At 58.7% G+C, this 20,415-nt stretch overlaps 1 protein-coding gene across 1 annotated transcript in view; it reads left to right on the top strand.

Annotated features, from left to right (window-relative positions):
* Nucleotides 1-20,415, top strand: part of MAD1L1 (mitotic arrest deficient 1 like 1) — a 318,780-nt gene that overhangs the window by 81,318 nt on the left and 217,047 nt on the right. The window lies entirely within an intron of this gene.

Raw genomic sequence — 20,415 nt, 5'->3', positions numbered from 1 at the left:
CGCAATGAAGAGTAGCTCCCGCTCGCCGCAACTAGAGAAATCCTGCATGCAGCAACGAAGACCCAACACAGCCAAAAAAAAAAAGTTAATTAATTAATTTTTTAAAAACTTAAAAAAAACCCTCAAATGATAAAGACTGCCTTTTGCTTTCAAAGCTACTGTCAGATGAAACAGGCATTAAAAGTGATTTGAAATTAAAGCGTTTGACATTTTTCCAGGCGATCCTCTTTATTTTACTTTGAATTTGAAAAAGAATGAACTATTAGAGGAATGGAAACTTGTCTGCATTTTTCTCCCGCCAAACTGAGAGGTACTTTCTAAAATGACCTGCTTTGAGCAGCAGCAGGAAATCCAGCCTCTCAGCTTCGTGAATGTAGCTCTCGTCCGCAGCTCCGGCAGTGCTTTCGACTGTGGTCACACATATAGATTCAGCCGTCCCGTCTCTTCTTTGGGTTGGTTCAGGAGTGGACTCTCCACCTCCGGGAGCAGTCCTTCATGGTGGCTGGTAGGTCTGCGTGACTCCTGCCAACTTGTCCACCTCTCAGGACCCTTGGGCTCCCTCTGAGAGCCGATGCAGCCACCCAGGAGCAACTGAGTCTCGGGCATCCTGAGAAAGAGCTGTGTGCCTCACCTCTTCTGCAGGATGGGCCCCGGGAGGTGAGGTGAGGTGTGACAGCGCGGGGCACAGGACCTAGGCACGGCTGCCTGCCCGCCAGGTGGAGGTGCTCTCGGTCCCATCCTCATTCAGCAGACCGGTCCTGACCGCGCGGCCACCCAAGGGGCGCTTCCGTGTGCTGGCGTCGTGCCCAGTGCGTATGTGCGTCATCCCCTCACCTCAGGGAGCTCCCGCGGGAGATCTCCCTCCTCCCGGTGATGGAACGGACCAGAGAAGCCCGGGAATGTTCTTAAGGCCTCAGCCGATGAGGGGCCGTCGGGTTCCTGCCCCGTCTGTTCATGGTAGAGTCCCGTGCAGGCCCTGTGAGGAGGCGGCAGGGAGCTGGGGTCCGGTGCCCTCGAGGCCCTCGCCGAGCAGAACGGGGAGGGGACGTGTGCGCTGCACCGTTCACGCTCGCAGGGGTCTGGGCCGCTGCTGCTCTCACAGCAGCAGGCCGACGTGGCCGTGATGGGGGCGGTCCGTGCGGAGGCCAGGAAACCTCGGGAGGCGGGAACAGCTGATTTCACTTCCTCACGTCTTTAAAGGCAGTTGGGCAGAAATTCAGGTTAGGCGGGAAGAGGCACCTTGGCAAGAGGGTGAAAGCCTGGGGTCTGGCCAGCACGCAGGCAGGCGGGAGTCCAGTCGGAGGGTTCGGAGGGCTGTTTGGGGTGGGGGGTGAGATGGCAGGAGGTGCCTGGCGTTCAGCAGCGCTCAGGAGACCCCAGGTGGCATGCAGGTGGTGGTGGGGCCAGAGGTCTCGCGGGGTTCTGGTTGGCACCTTGTAAGCATGTCCTTCAGGGAGAGCTAATAGTTGTGTGCCTCTCTGTTAGCGGGCTGTCCTGGACCGCCAGGCCAGCCTCTCTGTGCTTTCCATTTCGTGGACGACCTCGGACAGCTCCAGGGCGCCACTGGTCACTGATATGAATGGGTGTGTCAGTGCCTTTGGACAGGAGTTTAATTACAGCCCAGGGCACCTTGCCTTTCTTTTGTGGCCGCCCCAGCACTGGTTTTGGCGCTTGAACGCTGATCCTGTTTCCTTGGAGGTGTGCTGAGGACACGCGAGTATTCAGGGTTTGTGAGCGGCTCTAGGTGTGTCCCTGTCAGTGTTCTCCATGCAGAGCTTCCCTGACACTGCCATGCAGCCGCCTGTGCCCTAGCGGGTCCCAAGAGCATCCTGGCGTCTTCGGGACGCAGCACCTCACTCCATAGCCCTGGCGTTTGCAGAGCCAGGGGTGCTGTGGGCCGGGGTGGATGGGAGGCTGCGTCTCTTTGTGGCTCAGAACCTTGTGGACGACCTCGAAGGGCAGGGGAGCAGGGAAGCTTGTGCGGGGACACGTGGGGCTGTGATGCCTGCATTTCTCTGCCTTGGTGGAGAGTGGGGGATGGAGTGGAGCGGGGGCTCCTGGGGTCCAGTTCTCACCTGTGTACACTGTGTGGTGGAGATGGTGAGAGTGGTGAAGCTGGCTGAGCCTTTGTTGGTACCTGGTCCCATCTCACCTGAATGCTGCGAGATGGTGCTGCTGTCCTCTGTTGCACAGCAGAGTCGAGCCCTGTGTTGAACAGCTAGGAAGCCATAGAAACAGGGTTTGAATCCTGGTCTGTGCATCCTAGGAGCTCCACACGGTTTATTTGGGGCTGGAGCCCCAGTCCCTGAGAGGTCCCTGAGAGGTACTGCATGTGGCTGCAGAGAACCCTTGGTCATGCGTTTCTCTGCTCCATTGGAGACGTGCGTCATGGGCCGGCTGGTGTGAGCCTCAGGCCGCATCCTTGATGCGGATTTAGAACCTGCTGTAGAGGTGGGCGAGGAGAAGCCGTGCAGACGTCGTGGTTCGCCTGCCGCGCTCCGCGCGCCCCTGCCGAGCCCGGCTCTTCGCGGCTGGTGATCCCTCTGGACACTCAGCTTCAACGGCTGCCTGATCACCCCCGAAGCACACCAGCTCTGGGCGGCTCTAATGACTGAAGTTTTCTGTTTGTTTGTTTGATAAATTTGTTTATTTATTTTTGGCTGCGTTGGGTCTTTGTTGCTGTGCGGGCTTTCTCTAGTTGCGGTGAGCTGGGGCTACTCTTTGTTGCCGTGTGCGGGCTTCTCATTGCAGTGGCTTCTCTTGTTGCGGAGCACGGGCTCTAGGCGTGCAGGCTTCAGTAGTTGTGGCTCAGGGGCTCAGTAGTTGTGGCTCACGGGCTCTAGAGCGCAGGCTCAGCAGTTGTGGCGCTCGGGCTTAGTTGCTCTGCAGCATGTGGGATCTTCCTGTACCAGGGCTTGAACCCGTGTCCCCTGCACTGGCAGGCAGATTCTTAACTACTACGCCACCAGGGAAGCCCTGCAGTTTGTTTTGAAGCTCAGGTCTTTCCTCCTCTGGGCTCTGCATGTCTCAGAAAAGCCCTTGGCCTCAAGCTGTCAGTGTGTGAGGAGCCCTGCAGCACCTGGAGCCCTGGTCTTGCCTTAGAACTCTGGCCGGTCCTGGACGCCCCTGGGAACCTCCTGGTGCCTTGGCCTGGGCCACTGACCGGGGAGCTGGCCGGCCCCCTCCACGTGGCGCTGCCCTCCTCATGCTGGGGGCTCTGGGCAGCGTTGGGAGGAGATGATTGTCGTTTAGTGAAGGGGGCTTGAGAATGAACGGATGGAGTACCATCTGCCTCGGGAGGTGGAGCCCTTGGCTACTGTGTTTTCCTGGCATCTGCCAGGTGGATGGGTTTCTCTGCGCCTCCCAGGGGTGCTTCAGGTCAGCATGACAGTCATGATTCTTAATGTGGCTCTTTTCTCACTTTGTGCAAACCATTTAGTCTGTCGTTTCGAACCTCGGAGTACAATTAGGCCTTGTGACCTTTGTCACCTGTGTGTGTGTGAGTTATGGTAGACTCAAGCTGTCCAGAGGCCAGCCAGGCCAGCGACGGGAGCAGAAGATTCCTGATGACCAGGGCGTGGGTGGGAGAACCTGCTCCCTGTGCATCTGGCTGGATTTCGTGCTGTGTCTGAGCCGGGCCAGGGAGGATCTGCAAGCTCTCGCCGGTCTAAACGCAGGTGGCCTGCGGTCCAGTCTTGCCCCACCATGGAGTAGCTCTGTGTCGCCGTGTCCCCATCTTCTCTGCCTCACCTGTGAAGGTGATGGCGATAGGTCGTAGGATTGCCGTGCGAGTCGCCACAGAACCTCGGTAAAGCGCTGGGAGTGTGCCTGGTGCAGTGAGCCAGTGTGGGCTGGGGGTTATGGCTATGGCTGTCACTGTCCTCTTGTTTGAGGTGCCTGGGAAGGTGTGACTTCCGGCGTAGCGCAGGGCAGGGCAGTGGGGAGCTTTCCGGCGGGCTCATTAGGAGTGAGAAGGTGTGTCTTTTGGGGCGGGGGGCGGCAGAGAAGATGGGGAGGGGTTGAAGGTGTGGGCACACCTGAAAGATGGGGATGCGGGGTTTGCTGTGGATCACACGTGGCAGGTAAGACAAAAGACAAGAGTGAGGTCTTTGGTGAGAGCGTGCGAATGGTGGATTTGCCTCTTACGTTGCTGGAGAACTTAGCAGAAGAGCAGGTGAAGGAACCGGGAGTTCAGTTTTGGACGCGTGGTGGTGGCGGTAAGAGGCCTGGTCGACAGGCACCTGAAGGTTGGAGAGGGTGCTTGGCCGTGGAGGCTGCGGTTGGCTTGGCCATCTAGACTAGGGGCGTGAGTGTGGATGCGACTCCGCCCATGGCCTACAGCTGGCCAGGCAGGCGGGAGCGCCATAGAGCAGCGCTGAAGTCCTCCTCCACCTGGACCGAGGGATAGTGGGGCAGCTGGGTGAGAGCTGGCTCAGGCCCACTGGCGTCCTCGCCTGCGGCGCTCCTCGCTCAGGCATCCGCGCGTAGCCTGGCCCTCCCTCCTGGGGTTGTGCTTGGGCAGTTCCTGGTGACTGTGTCGCACGTGGCACTGTGCACGCCTGCCCTCAACACGCTCCGTGCGTGCCCTGTCCCCCACTGCCGTGCAAGCTCCCTGGACCCAGAGGAGGGCCTGGCCCAGCGTGTGCTTGTTGAGCGAGTGAACGAATGAACGGCTCAGTTGATTGTGCACAGTAACGTGACAGACAGACGGAATAAGGCCTGTGGCCTGGCTGCCTGTGCTGTGCCCGTCCTGGGGCACCAGCCTGGAAGTCAGGTGGGCAGAAGCCCAGGTCGGGCTGTGCACGGGCTGGCCAGCCTCTGACCCTGTCCTCTGCTGGGCAGGCTGGGCGCCATCGTGGGGGCCAGGCTTTGCCTCGTTCCTCTGTGCTCCCTCCATCTTGCATGGTGCCCCAGCTCCGTGGGCTTCCACGGGTTCAGTGATCACCCAGTGGCCTTGACTGGGAGGCAGGGACCCTAGGGAAGTCTGCACCACGGTGCTGACCACGGGCCACAGCCAGTCTGCCTCAGCTTCTTGCCAGGGTGACTTGTGTGTGCCCTATGGGGACCTTCCCAGGCCCTCTTGACCCTTTATCCCCCGGAGGGTGCTGAGCCTGGCAGGGAGAGCACGGGAGCCGCAGAGAAGCCGTTGTGGAGGATGGTCTGCTCCTGTCCCAGGCAGGGGAGGTTTGAGCGAGCGCCAGCCGTCCCCCACCTGGTCTCACGTTGCCTTGGCCTGGTTACTGTCCCCGCAGCAGTGGCCCCAGGGGTTTTCAGTGATGAAGACCAGGGCCTCGCCTGTCCGGTCAGCTCTTGGTGCCACTCGACGTAAATGGGCTTCGGCAGGAGGTGTGGGACCAGCCTGTGTCTCAGGCTCGTCTCCACACGTTCCTCCGTGGTGGTCGTGCAGCGCGCAGCTTCCAAGGACGCCGTGGGGCACGCCGGCCATGAGCTCGATGGTTCTAGACCAGGAAGCCCCTTCTTCAGGCCAGGCTGAGCTCCCACAGCTGGTGCTGGTCACACGGCTCACATGGCATGTGGCCACGGGGAGGAGCGCCGAGACGTGTGTGTGTGTCTCCGGGGTGGGGGATGGAGTGGCTCCTGGCAGACACACGCAGCCCCGGACTGTCGGGCTCTGACTTGTAGCTTCATCCCTGCACCTTCCTTCCGACTACTGGCTGTGAGATCTTGAGGAAGCTCCAACTTTATGGAGCCCTCGTTTTCTCTCCTGCGAATCGGTCATGATGACATTTATTCACGTGCTGACCGTCTCCCAGGGCCCTTTTAGGGTCTCTGAGAGTTGGCGCTGGGCTGCTTTCCGTGGCTGGCTGCTTCAGTGCAGAGGCCAGAGCACAGCCGTCTAGGGCGGCCTAGCCGTCTGTCCGGGGTGGACGGCACCATCCAGCAGGACTCTCTGCGATGCTAGCAGTGGTCCACGTGCTGTTGGGGGCAGTGGCCGCTGGCCACACGCAGCGGTTGAGCACTTGAAATGTGGCTGGTGTGACCGAAGCGTGTGTTTAAGTCACCACGTGTGGAGAGGCTGTCCTGCCTGTCCCCTTGCTGTCAGCTGTCCTTTCCTCCTGGTCTTGCCTCGCTCTTCACAGCACTAACCTGACACGTTCGTGTGTTGATCGGTGGGTTAACGTTTCTTGTGTGCTTCTCCCTCTTGGAATGTAAACTCCATGAGAGTACAGTGACTTCGGGGGGGTGTGCTGCTAGAATCGAGGCCTAGCAGTTGTTTGTTGAGTGAAGAGTAAATGTCTTCTCCTCTCTCCCCTGTTAAGACACGCTGTTGAGTCCTGGTGGGGTGGGAGGGGCACATGTGCCGGCTCTTTGGGTGCCTGTGTCCCTGCCCTGGCCCAGCCACGATCGGGTGCTGACCCTGGAGCGTGGCAGGTGCTTCCGTTTGTCTCTGTCCAGCTGTCCATCAGTCCCGCCCTCCCTTGCTCTGGTGAATCAGGTGTGGCAGCAGCTGGAGTGGATGAGCTGGCACGCCCAGCTGCCTGCTGGCCGGCCTGGCACCGGCCCCCTGGGTCCCAGCCCCTGCCCCGGCCGCAGTGCCCGCCAGCTCTCCCCGTCGTCCCCTCGGCCTCGCTGTGTGGCAGATTGATGGCTTAAAACCCACTAGCGAGTGAACGTGGCTCTTCTGCTTTGTACCTAAGTGATGGGTTATCTGGCACCTGGGAAGGTACTTTGTGCTCCAGTTTTGTGCCTGGTGCCCGAGTGGGGCTGGCCAGTTTCCCTAGTGGCCGCGGTGCTCGGCAGTGTCATTGAGACCATGTCTGTAAAAAGCGCTGGCCGCTTCACGACGTTACGTGAACCTCAGTGGGGTGAGTGCCTGCCATGTGGTGCGTGCGTGCGTGTGTGTACACACATACACAAACACGTGTACATGCTCACATGTACTCACACACGAGTATGGAAGCACTGAGAAAATATAAGGCTGTTTGTTCCCCAGGAGAGATCTTTTCTTACTTCCTGGCTACCAAGTAGACCAGAGAACGTTTCTTAGAGGAAGTAGCTCTTGTATTAGATCCGACCGGAATTGTGGAAAACAGCAAAACCCCAGAAGAGAGCATCCGGGGTGACCCAGAGCTGGGGCATCTGCAAGAGGGCAGCTGCTGGCGTCTCCTGGTGCTTGCCTCAGACCTCGGCCGCCATCCCCTCCAGCTGCTGGCCCTCAGTCTGCGGTTGGGCCGGTCCGCCCTGTGGTGGACGCGGATGAAGGGCTCCTGGCCCGGCTCCCAGGGCGCGTCCCGGGGATACCAGCTTGGAGAAGCTGCCCCTGTCCCCGGCGCCCCTCCTAGTCCCACCCGGGCCGAGCGGCACCGGCTCTCAGCAGCCTGTCTGGACCGTGGCGGGCATGTCTGCTGGGTGCCCGGGCCAGGCTGACGACCGAGGAGGCAGGACACGCGTCTGCCCGCGACACTGGCCTCCGCGGGGGCCGGGCGCCTGTGCAGGCTTCATTTCCCTTCTCTCCAAAGTGGGGTCGGCACGGTGTCTGCTTCCCTGGGTGGTGGTTGCTGTGCACACGCGGCTCGTGGCAGGAAGCCATCGTCTCTGTCGCTACTGAGCCGGTTCCCCCTTCTGTGGGACAGGCCGCCACAGGAGGGCTCGCCACCCCACGTCTGGTGTCTGGTGCATGCGCGCTGACACGGACCTCTCAGGAAGTCAGGGGGCTTCCTTCCCTCCCTGGTGGTGTGGGAAGAGCTGCGGCCGACGCCCCAGAGCTGTGTCTCTTAAGGGACGTTAGGGGCCAGTATTGCCGCATGGGGCCTGCTTGGGGTGTTGGGGCCGAGCACGCTCACCTGTGCCCTCCCGCCGTCTGGGGCGCCGCAGTGTGGGCACAGCCTCTGGGCCCTGCCCAAGTCTGCCAGTCACGTTAGTTCTCAGACCTCCCTGCTTGCTTGGGGCTCCTGCCAGGAAAAGGAGAAGCCAGCAGTTGCTGTGAGCATGCGGCTGAGTGCAGGGGACCCCCGGCCTCCTCGCCGGGCGGAGGGCACAGCACCTGCTTGCAGTGCCCGTGTTTGGACGTGGGGTGGTGCTTGCAGCCCTCGGAGCCACTCCCTGCGGCTCTCTCCTCAGCCCCTCCTCCGTGGCCTCCCCAGAGGGAGTGCTGTTACCAGGCTTCTCAATTGTGTGGCCAATTAGAAAGGGTGGGGAGAGCAGTGACCGAAAGCACTGGGGATGAATGGACCTCTTCCGCAGACGCCTCCCTGGGAATTGGGTTCTGCGTTCCTCTCCTTGAGTGGTGGTTCCTGGGTCTTCCAGTTGCTTCCCCATCAGTGTGGGTGAGAGCCTCGGGGCAGGGGCGTGGAGGCCAGGCGCCCGTGCTGCACCTCTGAGGGTGGGTGCAGACCTTCAGGGCTGACAGCCGCTCCAGCTTGGCCCTGAGCCTGTTGGAGTTGCTTCACTTTCCAGACCGTGGCTGCCTGGCCTCTGTACCTGAGAGCAAGGCCCTCCCGCTAAGGGAGAATCTGGTCCATGCTGGGTCCAGAGGGAAGTCTGGTCTCGCTGGCAAACACCGTGGGGTTCCCGGCTGTGCCAGCCCGGTGTGGGATCACCACCTAGCAGTGCCCTTGGCCTCGCCCAGGCTTGTGTGAGGATGAGCCAGGAGCTGTATGTGGAAGCCCATGGCTGCAGTTGGTACTTGGGGGACTTAACTGCCCAGAGGGCTTCCCTGGTGGGCTCTGTGCTGTGTAACTCCTGTGGGGTCACCGCTCGGCAGTCTGTCCGCCCAGCTCTTCTCCAGCTCAGTGAGTGTAAAGGGCGCCCGTCGGGCTTTCACCGCAGGCTCGGGCTCGGCGGGTCTGGAATGGGGACCCTGCTCCGTATTTCCTGTACTTCCTGCTGGCGCCCCAGCGCTGCCGATGCTGCTGGTCCAGGGACCACACTGAGCAGCAGCAGCTCGTCTTCCTCGGTTTCCTGTTCCGTCGTGTGGAGAGAGGCCTGCTCACTCCTTTGCCGTCAGTACCTTGCGGGAAGGTCCTTAAAGCACCGTGAGCTCCCTGGAGGGAGGGTGGAGGAATTTTCTATAGGAAGACGGCCTTTGTTCTGTTAGGGGCCATCAGTCTCTTGCTTTTGTCACCCTCACTTCCGGTGGACACACACAGGTGTGCTGCCACCTGGAGGGGCGTGTGTGTGTGTCCCACACAGGCCCTGCCATCACCAGCTGAGGACTTTGGCCGACCTCTGGGCCCTCCGTTCCACACGCAGACCCGAAGGTTCCGAGCCTCCTGATGGGCCTGCTGGTGAGTTTGTGCCCAGCTTGACCTGTAGCCGAGTCCCCAGCCTCTGACCCTGGAGGTTACCCTGCGCTCGTGTCCCAGAGACGACTCTGTCCTCGCGGGGCTCTCCAGCCCTGCTTGGGTGAGGGAGGACTCGGCTCTCACTCTGGTGCCCCTTCGCGCCCATCTGTACAGCAGGCAGTGTAGACGCCATGCTGGTGGAACGTGTGCAGTCTGAGGTTGCACTGGCAAAGACACCCGGTTTGGTCCTGGTGGCTCCGGAGGGGAGAGCAGTGGAGCAAGGTGGCTGGGAGGTGGGGGGGGGGGGCAGAGTGTGGGTCCGCAGCGGCTCTCCTGGGCCAGGGCCGCCCCCCGCCCCCTTTGCCCGGGAGAGCCCCGGGCGCTGCCCTGTCTGCTGAGCAGGGGCCGGGGCTCCCATCCTGCCGCTGCAGCCAGCTTGTGTTGTCTCTTCTCAGCAAGACGAGACGCCATTAATATTTCACACCCAGACTGTTTTCTTGCATGCTTTGCATTTCCATATTTAAAATTCCATTTACATATTCATGGCCCTTTTAAATAAGTTATTGTTAAGGCATGTGGAAGTGGATAAAATGTGAAACTCCCCCTTTTATTCAAGCACTGGAAAAAATGTTCATCCCCAGAATGACATCAGTTTCTGAGTGGTTAGCTCGGTAGCAGTGGTTGCAGGAAAATCACCGCGGGAGGCTGCGCGTCCGGCTCCATCTAGCCCTCCCCGCGGCGTGCAGATACCGGGCTGGGCAGGCCTGCGGCCCTTTCGCGCTTGTGGGTTTCTCCTGGTTTGGACCACGCCTTCCACCTGAGCTCCGACGATGTCATCTGTTTCCCTTTGGTGGTAGAATGCTTGGTTAGGACGTGGCCGACCCTCTCTCCGAGGCGCACCAGGCAGCCTCTGGTGGGTGAATCCAGGCACTTCCGAGAGTGCACCGCACTCTCCCACTTCCCTCCTCCTCATTTCTAGCGTCAGAAGTGCCCTGTCCCTGACTCCAGCTTTGGCCTTGTATTGGAGGCAGCTTGGTACAGGGAAAGAGCCCAGCCCCCAGTGAGATGGCGGCCGTTCCTGGCTCTGCTGCCACCAGGCGTGGGGCTTGGACAGAGCCGGCCAGCCTGTCCGCGCCGCAGTCCCCGTCTGTGGGAGGGGCAGCAGCACCTGCCCTCCTCTCCGCACAGGGTCAGTACCACGGTCACTGAGGGTGTGTGAGGTGCTGGCCTGGGGCTGGTCGGAGAGCTCCTGGTCTTCCTGTTTCTTTGTGTCTGGGCACCAGCGAGTTTGGCCAAGCCTTTGCTTCCATAGTGTGTGGGTGGCAGGGAGCCGGTTGGAGAACCTGAGGACTGACCGGAACGGGAGGCCCTGGAGGGGCATCTGCGGGCTGCCTGCCAGCCTTGGGGTCTGGGGTGGATCTGACCTTATGCCAAGCATAGCTCCTGGAGGTGGCCGGGTGCTTCAGGGCCGTGGAGGGCTTTTGACCCCTCAGGTGTAGCCGTGATGGCCTGCTGCGTGGCTTGGTGTGTTGCAGAGGAGCTGATGGAGGGCTTTTCGGAGTCCAAATAATAGAGCACCAGCCTGGACGGTCCTCGGAGACCCAGGGAGACTGCGGCTTGTTCAGACCCAGACTACAGACCTCTTGACCTTAACATGAAATTTCATTGTCTCAGAGAGGCCCTTCTAAGTGGTAAACGAAGTCAAAATCAAATGTCATAGTCTGGTTTTTAAAAGGTCTTTAAATATGTCTGTGAACTTCCGGCCATGAGATCTAAGCCACCAGGCCACATCCCACCCTCACAAATCCCGGGCACTGCCCGCACCGCTTTGCTTTCTTGGAGATGGGCTGAGTGAAGGTGTGCCGGTGAGGTCTCCGATGGCAGCCCTCGGGGGTAAGTCGCTTTTCCGTTTGTCTGAAGATGGTGGCAGGTACCGTCGGCTTTTGTCAGCGTGGCCAAGTGGAGGGTTGGCCTCCAGGTACCAGGACGTCGCGGACAGCAGTGTCAGGGGTGTGGCTCCCCAGCTGCAGGTGTTGCATGTCTCCACGCAGAGACCCTCAGGCGGGCACATACTGGAACACCCTGGGTGGATTTCTTGCGGCTGGTGGGGGCTCTCAGGATGTATCTTTTGCTCCTGCCCAGCCTCTGGTGGTGTTTGAATGACAGCTTCTCCCAGCGCGTTTGTTTTTTCCCCACACACTCAGGGCTCTGGGCTGTCGCCAGTGGCTGGTTCCAGAGACCAGAGACAGGCCCAGAGCTGGGGGACCAGGTTACACTCCCAGGACCACGGACCCTATGGGCCAGGGGACATTGGCCCCATTGGCTGAAGGCAGAGGGGACCTCTGAGCACACCTTCCTTGGCGAGCCTCGGACCGCAGACCTGGGAACGCGGTGGAGGAAGGGCTGCCCTGTGTGCAGCGCTGGGGGGGCTTTGGGGCTGTGATTGCAGTGGAGTGAGGTGACGGGCCTCAGCTCAGATCTGGCCATGCTCCTCACTCAGGCTTGCCCAGCGGGCAGGTGGCTCTGGGCGGTGCGTGACGGCTGCTGCGCGGGCTGCTGTCCAGGGCGCAGGGGTGAGCAGCCTCCTGTCTGCTTGGTCTCCGTCACCTCCTCCCGCCCCGCCCCGCCCCACCCCGCCCTGCCCCGCCCTGTGCTGGCCCATCCGCCAGTGGGAGGAGGGCCTATCTATCTGTCTGTCTGTCCGGGCCTGGGCTTTGCAGCCTGTTGCTGAACGTGGGCCCCAGGTGTTCAGCAACAGGCTGTGGACGCGGGTGCGTCCACATCTTCAGCTTCTCGGCACCTCGGCTGCTTTCCCATTTGGAAAGCCAGGGGATGGTCCCTGCTGCACCGGGTCCTTGGGTCGCCGGAGCTGGTGGAGCTCCCGGCATCTCCAGGTGCCCAGGGGTAGCAGCCATTGTCGTCTGAGGAGTAGCATCTGTGGTCTCCGGGTCCCCACGTTGCCTCTCAGCCTGCTTCCTTGTCTGCAGCGAAGGGCGGACTCACTTTTCCTTGGGCATCTTAGGAGGTCGGGCGGGTGCAGCCCTGCGTGGAGTTGGTGCCACCCGGGCCGCGGGGCGGGAGGAGGCCGTCGGCCGGTCCTCTGGGCGGCCTCCCTCGGCCTGACCCTTCCTCAGCGCGGCCGAGCCGTGGCTGGAGCACCACCTCGCAGGGGCGGTTTCCTTCCGTTGTGTCAGTGGGATCTCTCTCTGGCTGGGGGCCCTGCATCAGGCTGAGTGGGTGCCGAGTGTGTGCCTGTGAGCCCCAGCTGGAGCCGGGCTGACGGGACGGAGGGCAGGACGGCCTAGTGACGGGAGTGTGGAGGGAGAGCTTCCCTCGGCGGTGGGTGACCTGCGCCCGGCCCCTCTTCTCTTCTCGGAGCCTGTGTGGAGGCAGCCCACGTTCTCCCACTCCCGCAAATGCTTGTGGGACGCTGGTCACAGGGAGCTGCTCCTGGAGGTGGCTCGGGGCGTCCCGCTCCCTGTGTCGTCGGCGCGACGGCCACCCTGTGCTCTGTGGGGATGGACACAACGCGCAGGGGTCTTGGTGGCGGCAGCGGCCATCAGGACTGGTACCGCGCCGAAACCGTGTGGGACCCAGCTCGGTCCCTGCGTGGCTGTCCCTCTGTGGGACCTCGGCGGTCCCTGGAATGTAGTTGGGAAACTGCCGACCCGAGGAACTTCCTGTTTCAGGTTTCGGGGCCAGGGCTTCGCCCTGTGGGTCAGATCCCAGAGCCTTCGGGAAAAGCGTGCCTTTTCCTGCTGAGGGTTTAGATGTCGCCAGGTCACAAGTCTTCCTTCCCCGGGAAGAGATGGAGTTGATGAGCTATGTTTGCAGTGTCTGGACCCAGGCAGGGCAAAAGATGATTTGTACAAGTTGCAAAAAGGAGAGGAAAGGGAATGTGTGGAGCCAAGTTAGATCCTTAATCCACTTTGTGACGATTCTGTCGGAGAACAGAGAACAGACGTGGTCTCAGCACCCCCAAGGAAGAAGATACCATCTGGCAAGAGGGTGCCTGGGTTACCACCATCCTTGGGAAGCAGACAAAATCTTCTTTACTGGCTCCTGCAAAAGGGGCGTTAGAATCTAGGTTTCCACAGACATTTGGACAAAAGCAGAAGTGAGTAATCTCTGAATGTTGTTTACTGTTGGACGAAGGAGATGCTGAAAGGACCCTTTGTTTGGTCCGCTGACTTTCGGTGCCTTGGAACTTTTGCTCCCTGGTCTAATTGGAAGGGATTAGGGGGGCCCAGCCCAGGGAAAGCAGTGTCTCCCTTGTAGCAAGAGCCAGCGCAGACGGTCAGGCCCCTGCATCCGCTGTCTGCTGAGGTTGGAGGTGGGGTCCCCGTGCCTGAGGTTCAAGCTTCCTGCGCCCCAGCCTGATGCTGAGGGCTTCCATCCAGCAAGGGTCACAGCCTCTTACTGACGCTTCTCTCAAGCTTCCTGATACTTTGTGTGAACTTGAGAAGCCCTGAGCCAGAGAACTTCCTCCTTGGCCGTGAAGCCCAGCTGCTGCTGGCTCGTGTCAGAGAACAGGCCGAGGAAAGCACACACGTTGATCCCCACGTACGTGTGGGGCAGCAGTTCTCCGATGTCGTCAGGCGGTCCTGGTGCACTTTCCTGCCTTGTTCGGCAAATGGTAGCAGTCCGGTCCTCTCGCCCTCAGTGGCTGCAGGACCTCCACCCTCCACTTTCCCAGGGAGGCGGAAGGGGGCGGGACAGGGATGAGATGGCGAGTGGGGAGGGGGCCCTGCTCTCTGAGGACCCTCTCTGTGGCCCGGGGGCCTGGCACAGTGCCTGTGAGCTCGTTCTCAAGCAGCCTGGTGGAGAGCAGGGGCCTCCAGGAGGCATTGCTGGGCGTCAGGTTGGGGTTGTGCCTCTGAGGGACTCCACATCCTGTTGTAAAACTGGGGAGGACAGAGTCGGGACAGCGGCCGCGCCGTGTGTTCCTCTCACTTGGTCCCTGCCCTCGCCCTGCGCGGTAGGCACAGTGCCCCTCATTTCACACCATTGCCCCACGGCCGTGGATTCGTTCACGGTGGAGTCTGGCTGTGAGCTCGGGTGTGCCTGTCTCCGAAGCACGCGCTCTCCTGTCCATTGCCCCTCGTCGGGAGGTGCTTTTTCACGCTTGGTCGCCTGGATTGCCCCTGAGGGTCGTGAGACCCCACTTCCTGACCTTTTCTAACACTGAGGCAGAGGAAGGCAGCTCTGCGCACTCAGCGGGGAGTGGTGTAGCTGAGGCTGGGCGGTGTCGGTCAGTTCAGTCCGCGGGCGGCTCCGCCTGTGCCTCCTCGTCCTGCTGCGCAGCGTGGTCCTGGCCCTCCTGCCTGGGGATCGGCTCGAGAACTGGGAAGGTGGGTTTGTGTGTGGTACAGTCTGGCTGTGCTTCCCAAATGCCAGAATCGCACAGGGGCCCAGCTGGCTGCTGAAGAATTACGTGGAGGAAACAGCCTGAAGATGTAGATGCTTGGGACTCGCCTCCACGGATTTGGATTTAGGACTGTTTGCTAAACATACTCGCCCTTTATTAGCACGCTGTTTACTCGTGTCCATGGTGAGCGCACACGTGTGGTCGCTGGGAGCTGATGGACGAGCGTTGAGCGCCTGGCCTCCCGGAGGCCGGACGCCTGGCCTCCGCGGGTTGGCCACCCGCGCTCCTGCGGCAGCCGTGTGCTCACTTGCAGCCTCAGGACTCCTTTCCTCCAAACAGCTGCTTTTGTTTGTAGGACTCATATCTGCTGATACTCACCATTTGGGGAAATTAAAACAAATATTAAAAAAATTATTTACAATTATATTTATACTATGATTTCATTAAACAACTCATTACCTCTTAATAGGAAGTGTACTTATGAGAAGTGTATTTCCTAAAACAAGAATTTAGTGAGAAGAATGACATTGTTTGACATTTTTACGAATCTCTACTGTCCGTGGAATAGCAGCCTTCTCATGTCTGCTCTGCCTCTAGCCTGGTTGAAGAGCATGAGGTACCTGCTCCCGCACAGACCTGTGGTTGGGGGAGGGAGGCCCCGGGTGGCCTACAGCACCCAGGGTGCTGGTGTTGGTGGATGGGGGGGTTGGAGGAATGCGGGCTCACTGTGCTCTGACGCTCGCGGAGGCTGGCTTGTCTTTCCACGTGGTGTCCCTTTGAAATCTTGATGGGAGTTTGGAGGGTGTTCTGTGATGTTCCTCCATCTGAAATTCAAGGATACCAGTCATTAAACGTTGGGGAAGATTTCCCCAGTTGTGGTGTTTCTGGGAAGGAGTTCACGTCTCACAGCAAAGGCCACTTTTGCCGTGTGTCGGGGTGGCTGGAGGGGGTGTCTCCGGTCCTCAGCAGCAGAGCTGGCTGTCGCTCCAGCTGTCCTTGTTCCGGGTGGTCAGGGTGGGAGGCTGCCTGGCTCCGGGTTGCTTCCCACCTGATTTCTCGTGATGTTAAGAACCGGGGCAGCCTTACGAGGCTGTCTGCAGTGCAGTGGGGCCTCCGTGTGCCCAGAGAGTGACCAAGAATAGCCTTAATGAGAGAGGACAGGGCCTCCCCGGAGACTTACTGCTGCTGGGCTTACTCAGGCTCACGCAGTGTTTAAGTGGGCAGGTTTTTCTTTACACTGTGGTAGATAGAGGGGCCGAGTTCTTGTCAAATATTTACATCTTTCACGCAAGTAAGAAACTAGAGGCTTTCCTGCCGAGATTAGGAACAAGTCAGGGGTGTCCAATTTAACTTCATACCGGAAGTCCCGCGAATGCAGTAAGACAAGGAATAGGAAGTAAAAGGTGCACAGGGGGAGGAAGGAAGAAATAAAACTGTCTTTGTTTGCAGATGACATGATTGTCTATGTATAAACATCCCAAAGAATCAAGCAAAAAGCTCTTAGAACTAATAAGCGATTATAACAAGGTTGCAGGACACAAGGTCAATACATACAAGTCAATGAACATTTAGTTTGAAATTTAAAACTTTATATCATTTACATTAGCACCAAAAACAAACAAACAGAAATACTTAAGTATAAACCAAATAAAACACGTACAAGATCTAATGAGGAAAATTATAAAACTCTGGTGAAGGACATCAGAGATCTGAATGAGCGCAGAGCGAGCCCACGTTCATGGATAGGAGGGCTGCGTGTTGTCATCCTGTCAGTTCTTAAAATGCCCTATAGGTTGAAAACAGTCCCAGGCAAAATGTGGACAAACTTCTTCTAAAGTTTGTATGAAGAGCGGGAGACCCAGAAGAGCCGGTACAATGTTGAAGGAGAACAAAGTTGAAGGACCGACACTCCCCGACTCCACGACTTCCTGTAAAGCCCCAGTAACCAGGACAGTGCAGTGCTGGGGAAGGGACAGCCAGCCAGTTTCATGGCACAGAACAGGGAGCCAGAAACAGATCCCATGAACAGAGTCAACTGCTCTTTGACGAAAGAGCAAAGGCAACACAGTGGAGCCAAGAAAGTCTCTTCAACAAAGGGCGCTGGAACACCTGGAAGTCCACATGCTAAACAAACAGGTGAGTCTAGACACAGACCTTATGCTTTCATACAGATTAACTCAAAATGGACTGTGGACCTAAACGTAACGTGCAGAACTACGGCTGTCCTAGAAGGTGAAGGAGCAAGTGTGGCTGGCTTTCGGTTTGGCAGTGACTTTCTAGATACGACGTCAGAAGCACAGTGTGTGAAAGAAAAAGTTGGTAAACGGGACCTCATTAAAACTATAAACTTCAGCTCCATGAAAGATGCTGTTCGGAGAATGAAAAGACAGACCACAGACCGAGAGAAACACAGTTGACAACGCAGGGGTTAATTCACGTATGATTTATAGTCCACATCCTCGGGTTCAACCAACCACAGACTCTGTAGTACTGTGGTATTTACTGTTGAGAAATATCCCTGTGGAAGTGGGCCTGTGCAGTTCAAACCTGTGCTGTTCAACCTGTGTATTTGCAAAGCACGTGTGTGATAAAGGACTGGCACCCAAAATATACAAAGAGTTCTTAAAATCCAAAAGGAAGAAAACAGCCCAATTACAAAATGGGCAGAAGATTGAACAGACGCCTCACCAAGGAAGATAAACAGATGGCGAATAAGCATATGAGAAGGTGTTCCTACATCACGTGTCGTCAGGGAAAAGCAGATTAAAACAACAGTGAGATGCCACCGTACTCCTGTTAGAATGGACAAGATCGGGAGCGCCGGCGACACCGAATGCCCCCGAGCGCGCGGAGCAGCAGGCCTCGCCGTCGCTGGGGGGAGTGCAGCGCGGTGCAGCCGTCTTGGAAGACAGCGTGGTGGCTTCGTACAAAAGCAAACATGCTCTTACCGCGCAATCCAGTACTCGCGTTCCTTGGTATTTACTCAAGGGATGTGAAAACTTAGATCCACATAGAAACCTGTACACAGGTGTTTCTATCAGTTTTATTGATGAATGCCAAAACTTGGAAGCAACCAAGGTGTCCTTCAATAAGTGAGTGGATAAACTGTGATGCATGTAGGCAGTGAAAAGAAGTGAGCTATCAGGCCATGAAAAGACATGGGGAACTGTAAATGCGTGTTATTAAGTGAAAGAAGCCGACACGAAGGCCCGACATAGTGTGTGGTTCCAACTATATGACAGTCTGGAGAAGGAAAGGCTACGGAGACAGTTGGGAGACGGGGAGGGAGGGGGGAGTAGGTGGGGGGCAGACGAGTGTTTTGGGCAGTGAAACTACTGTGACATAGGAATGGTGGCTACGTAATGTGTATTTGTCAAAACCTGTTGTAACAGTGTCCTGCACTGCAGAACCCTGACACTCTGCTCAGTTTTCTGTAAACCTGCAACTGCTCTAAAAATAATGTCTATTACTTTAAAACAAACAGAAACCAAGCGAGATGGACCTAGAGAAAGAGCTACCCCGGCAGTCAGGGTCTTGAGACAAGTGCAGGTGGATTTGCCCTTTGTTCCGAGTCTGTCCAGTTTTCCTGGCGCCCTGGGGGCGTGAGGAGAGGACCACGCTGGGGCAGCAGGGTGCATTCTGGCTCAGCCCTGGCGCCGTGGGCACCCGTTCCGGGGGGGCTCCGGCTGTGGGTGGTCAGGCCCTTCAGGCCTGTGTGGGCGGGGATCGTAGGTCTTTGGCGACTGCCAGTTACCATCTCCGTGGAAGTGGATCACTTGACCAGAGAGGCGGGAATGAGAACGGCTGTCAGTCTTGTACTTCCTGGCCCACTGTGACGTCACTGCCAGGGTCCAGGGAGGAAGTGGAGGGGTTGCAATCACACAGTACAGGAAGCCCCCTGGGAGTGAGGTATGGGGTAGGGGACATACCTGAGCTGCTCTGCCATCACCCAGGCTGGCGCCGGCAGGAATGTTCCAGGCCCCCTGTGTGAGCGTGAGCTGGGGGACTCCAGCGGTGCTGCCCTTGAGCTGTGCAGGGCCCCCTGGGACGGGGCTCAGCAGGGAAGGAGGGATGGAACTTCGAATTTTAAATCGGTTTAAATGCCTTTCAATTTGCAGCCTCGGTTGTTCCTTCTCTGTTCCTGTTGGAGAGCCAAGGATGTTTAGTGTTCTCTTATTTCTGTGCTCTGCTAATTTTATTGTCTTTCCATATTTTCTTGCCATAAATATAACAGATTTTATTCTGTATAAACCATTTTTAATATAGCCTCTCGTAAAAGCCAGAGGAATGAAGGGGATCATGCCTTGGCAGCTTCAAAACGAACGCTTGCCCTTGCATTTTTAAGCCTTTGGGCCAGGCCGCCTTGGAGCCTTCCTGAAACAGCCCTCAGCGTGGGCCCTCGGAGGTGCTCCTGCTGTGTGCACCTTCCGGTGGCCATGGGGGACCCGGCAGCGGGAGCCATCACCTGCTTTCCCCTTCAGAAGCTCACGGTGCAGCAGGAGATGGGGCCCAACTGTATGAGCTTAGGTTTGGAAAAGCGTGGAGTCCAGGGAGGGGTGGTTCTCTCCGGGTCACCTGTGGACCAAGGTCCTCCTTTCCCGGACATCCTGTCCACGCACAGAGACTCACTTCTCCGTTGTGGGTGCCCCATGGCCGGGCTCGAGCGTCTCTCAGCTCTGTCCACTCCGTCGCCCACCCATTGATGGGCTGACCTAGGGGAGGCCCCTCCCAAGTGAGGCTGGAAGAGAGGAAGGGGCTCTCGCTCGGAGCCACCTGGGTCTCTGTACATCTCGGCCCAGGACATGGGGTGCCCAGGAGGGGGCCCTGGAGGCTGCCGGCTCAGTGCAGTGGGGAGTCCCGGGTCTCCTCCACTGGAGGCGGGGAGGCGGGCTCTGAGGGCTGCGCGTGGTCTGGGGGGTGCCGTCCTCTGGGAGAGCTGCCCTGGAGGGGCCGTGTTGGAGCAGTTTCGTGATCTATTTAAATATCCCTGACTTTTGGGGTAATTACTCCATAAAGTATCTTATCATTAATTGTAAAATAGGTTTCAAAAAAAGTTTCCAGCGAGTTAATCTGGTCCTCCGAGATGGTGCCGCGTTTCACGCGCAAGTACCCCTCGTGGCACCTGCAGCCACCATGACGCTCGCAGGCGCTTTGGTTTCCTCCCGTCCCCGCGGCTCTGTCTCCCACACACACACAGCTCATGTCCTCTCTGTGACGGCCCTGGACTCGGCAGGCAGAGGTGGGAGCCCGCCTCCTCGAGTACCAGGAGGGAGAACGGGAGGCATCCAGGGCCCGGCCCCCGACACACGTGGAGTGTGTGGGTACCTGCCGCACCCCCCCGCCCCGGTGGGTCAGGAGAGGGCCAGGCAGTGCCCAGGCAAGCCTGGCAGGATTAGACGCTGTGCCCGCACCCTGGTAGAGAGCCTGTGTGCCCCGGGACTCTTGTGCTAACTCGGGGGGCTGTCGTGGTACGGGGTGGGGGGTCGCTGAGGGGTGGCGCTGTCCTGTGCCCCGAAGCCCCGGGCTTGGCCTCCCGCGGTGAAGAGGCTTCTTCATTCCTTTGCGGTGCCCAGATGCTCTGGAGGTCGGGCCTGAGATGTGGGTGTGCTGTGAGTCCCCTGTGACCACCCATCTGCCCCTCTGACCGCGGTGGCTGCAGACAGGACCCTGGGGGAGGCTGTCGGCCAGGCCCCTGCAGGCTTTCCAGGGACCACAGAACTCCATTTGTTTCTCCGATCGTGAGCCGCTCGTCCTGCCGTGTCTGCTGTGCTTGTCTCCTCTTGTCACGGGGTCGGGGGTGTC

This window comes from Leucopleurus acutus, assembly GCF_964270905.1.
Source record: "Leucopleurus acutus genome assembly, chromosome: 16".
Taxonomy (NCBI): domain Eukaryota; kingdom Metazoa; phylum Chordata; class Mammalia; order Artiodactyla; family Delphinidae; genus Leucopleurus; species Leucopleurus acutus.
This window is presented reverse-complemented; position numbering and strand designations above follow the sequence as displayed.